Genomic DNA, 4,423 nt, shown 5'->3' with positions numbered 1-4,423 from the left:
GAAGGAAGGAAGGAAGGAAGGAAGGAAGGAAGGAAGGAAGAAAGGAAGGAAAAGGAAAGAAAGGAACTCTATAGAATGGCAGCAGTGATGTTCAGTCTATTAGACAGAAACATTCCCCAACTCTCCCATCCACTGAGACCTGACTAAAAGTTCAGTGTGTAGTGTATTAGGAGATTTTTCCTTCCTTGGAAGAAGAAAAATAACATCAGAAAGCGCTGAAATCTATTTACATCTCAAACTCTTCCCCTTAACTGGGTTTAGAAATGGGACTTCATAAGCAAGCAATGAAGGAGGGTCTTCCTGCTTCTAGTAAGGTTTTGCCCCATTTGTTACTCATTGGACATAGCTATTTAAACTTTTTTGGAACTTCACTTCTCCTCAAAATCAGGTTTGTGCTATTATTATCATTATTTTAAGTGATGAGGAATCTACAGCTCATAGAGCACTAGCAACTTGTTCAAAAATACATTGTTAGTATGTGAGGAGGCAATGACGGTAGGTCTGGTCAAAGTTATCAGTTTAAACAGCAGTGCTTTACTGCCGCCACCTTGTGGGCAAATAGGGTTTGTTGTAAGTCCTAAAAGAGTTCGTTATGATTGAAGCTGGGCTTTAGAGGGTGCCTGTAGAAGATGAAATAAAATCTCTTGCCAGTGATACTAAGATTTTGTTTGTATTATAACTCACAAATAATAGTGCTCTTTTAAACAGGCCATATTTTAATGATACTATAATGGAGATAGGATTTTGGTTGGGAGAATAAAATGGAGGCTGAGGTAACAATTAGGAAGAATATCAAGATAACCTATTAAAATGATGAAGACTTGGATTACATACATGTTCATGGGTTTAATTTATATTTAAGATGAAATAAGAAATGTATATAAGTTATATACTGAAATTAATTTTGAGTGAGAAAGAACTCAAAGAGAGTAGTGATATTGGCTTTCATTAAATCAAAATGTGGAGGAGCACATTTAGAAAGAAAAATAGGGCTAATATTAATAGATTGATTTTAAAGATTGTCTGAGCCCATGAAATTAAAATATCTAGTATCTGATACTATAAGATGGGTACAGTCTTGTGATGGGGATACATGAGCCAGACATATAAAGGCAATAGAGTAATTATAGATGTAAGTGGGACCATCAAACAGAGAAAGTGGGATGGGAAAGAGAAGACAGCAAAACCTGGGACTGATCAATAATGAGAGGATAAAATAGAAGGGGAACTAGACAGAGGGATTTCAAAATTAAAAACATGCGCCAGAGAGGGAGAGGAGGAAGGAGACTCTTTTCATGTAATTCAGACTATTTCCATGTAATCAGAACAAAGCTCAAGAATAGTTCTAGAAATACAAAAATATTCAGAACCAAAAAAGATAAAATTGTCTGGTATCCTAAGATATAATCCATAATGAGAAGGAAATCAGCACACTCAAAGCAACCCAGAACTGACAGATATTAGAATTAGCAGAGAAAGTCATTACAATAATTATTATAACTGCATTTCAGCTATAAATATTTTAAAAAGTTGAAAACATAAAAGATATAAATCAAACTTGTAGAGATGAAATTAAAATGTTTGAGATTAAAAAAAAACTCTGCTGAATGACATTAATGACAGACTAATTATTGCAGAAGAAAGGATTTGTGAACAGAAAGTAAAAGCAATCACATTGGAAAACAGTCCTCCTCCCTGGAGTTCTTGGTGTTCCTGCTTGGTCCAGGGCTCGGAGCAATGGAAACTGACATTCTATAAAGAGAGGGAATATTTCATCTTACCCAGAGCTATTTACTTTCATATTTTAAAGGTGACAATGAAAGGTGACTGTTTCCCTTTTACTGGAATCATGTGTCTACCACGTTATCAGCATTGTAGTTCAGGTCAAAGAGCTAAACAGAACATGTAAACACTCTGATCATAGTCTTACAGGATATTCAGAGGCAGAAGAGCTGCTCTCAGAAGAGAGCATAGTAGTAATATTAGTAGTAATATTACTAATATTAGTAATATGAGTTTCTCCAATTAGAAAAAATACACACAGGCACATAACCGAAAGGACACATCCCTTATGTTTCAGAGGTTAAAACGTGTTAAAAGAATTTAAGAAAATGACCAATGATCAATGGTACATTCATGGATACCACTGATTTGGCCTTCTTCTATGGAGAAAAATGGGGCCAGTGAAAAGTGTTGGGCCCTGTTGATCTAAGACAGACATGTTTAAACACCTCTGTCCCAACGCTGAGTCTAAAAATAGGGCTGTTTAATGAGAAGTTTGCAGAAAGTGAGCAACAGAAATAGCCAGGAAGAGCAGAGCACTCCAAGGTTCCTATTGTTTGTTTGTTTGTTTGTTTCAATGCCAAAGGAATATAGAAGAAATTTCTATCATGTTCCTCGGAAGACACCTGGAGCCTTTACATAGAATATTCCACTGTTCAGTTATCAGAGAGTTGATTAACCCCAATGTTTGTCTTTGACTCTTAGCTCAGATGTTTAATTTGTTCTGCTTCTGAGACTTGAGACACAGATATGAAACCCAACTGTGATCAGACTTTCAGAAAAGTTTATTTGTTAGGGAGAGTATGGAAGGCAGCAAATCAATGAGAGGAGAGGTCTAAAGAAGGAACCTTTAGCTATCTGATGCAGTCTCAGTAAGGGCAGCTCTCTGTCACCAAGAACACACGCGAGGAGGGGTAAAGGACAGGTGAGTTGCAAAAGAATTGTCGTCATGGAGAGAAAAAGAAGATATCTTCCTTCACATTCAAGTTCACTCAGCTAGCATTTTCCATCAGGTAGAAACCTATTTCCTCCCGAGATTTCCTAAAGGAAGAGTCAAAATAAACATTTTATTAAATAATAGAATGTCAGAACTATAAAAATACTCTAAAAATTATCTTACCTATCACCTTTATTTTATATTTGAGGAAACTAAGAGCCAGAGTGCAAGGAGGAATTGATTAAAGACAAAAACTAGGTTATTGAGTTTCCTACCCAGTTCTCTTTTTATGATTCTAAGATGTCACAGAAGATATTGTGAATGATGCTACGATCTCTTTGAAAGTAGGTTATCGAATCAGACCTGAGCTTGTGATATGTGAGGCATATCAATCCTCATCTTTTCTGTCAATACTCTCATACTTTGGCTGAAATGTGAATGTCCTAGAGTTTACACAGTACTATCATTGCTGTGGGCACAAAATTACAATAATTGTTGGGCTGAGGGCTCCAGTCTGATGCCATGGGAATAATTTTTCACATTGTGACCTGCACTGGCTTATACAGACATCAAACCTGAAGCTATGGTTTTGTGAGATTTTTATATCTAATTACGGAATTATGTCACATGAATCCAAAAAAAAAAAAAAAAAAACCAAAAAAACCCTAAACATTTACTCTTAGCTAATGGACCCAAATTTCCTGTTACCTCATCTTAGCTCAGAGTCTCAGACACATAAGAGGTCAAAGATATCTGAGAGGAAGCAAACCCACGATTTGTCTTAAAATCAAATAATTTCAGGACTCAAAGGGATATTTGAAACCTCAAGTGAGAATCCACTGATTGGCATATGGGTGTGTGAGGGTTCAGAGGGCAGAAAGAATCTGAGCAGCACTGCTGAGCTTTCTACCCCAGTGGGCTTTGTATGACCACGTGCTCTTCTGAGTAGGGACTGATCATATCTGTGCAAACTGGAGCATATTCCTGGCATTGAGGCTGATGTAGCAGAGGTAGATAATAACTGCTGTGGACTAACCTTGTCTGTTGTTCTCTTCTTTTCCCCAAATGGTACTCACAAGCTCTCAACGCACAAGATGCAAGGGTTTTCATAGGTGACAACATTGGTGCCACCGATGGGTTGATATACACCAAGGCAGGGATTGACTGTTCCTTTGAACCAACTCAAGTCTACTTTTTTATGTGGACATTTCACCTGAAATTCAGTTGAAAAGAATGATACAATTAGAATCATGCTCACAGACGGGTAGGTCATCTCTGGACTTCATTAGGAAAATGTAAATGTAGCCAGGATAATATACAAAAGCTCCCACAGCTCCCCACTCCACAAAGCAATGGAATGAGCACCTACGTATGTATCATCTGAGAACAACATGATGCTCCTGTTGTCAGGACCTCCAACAGTAACAGAGAACAGAGGCTTGCTATGCTAGAGTGGGAAAAAGAAGAACGAATAAACAGAACCTAGCTGGGAAATTTAGCTTCTCTCTCAATCCCTTTCATTTCCAGACTATTAGACCTGGGAATATTCTTAGAGATTTTCTATGCCAACTCAGCAAAGGAAACTGAAGCCCCATGATTGGAAAAAATGCTTTGCTGAAATCCACATGCCTTGATGTAAAATACTTATCACGTTTTTATCCACTCTGAAAACCCCAAGCCAACTCTTATTCTGAAGTTTTGAAA

Source organism: Pteropus alecto, unplaced genomic scaffold (genome assembly GCF_000325575.1).
Source record: "Pteropus alecto unplaced genomic scaffold, ASM32557v1 scaffold40, whole genome shotgun sequence".
NCBI lineage: Eukaryota > Metazoa > Chordata > Mammalia > Chiroptera > Pteropodidae > Pteropus > Pteropus alecto.
Note: the sequence above shows the minus strand (reverse complement) of the source record.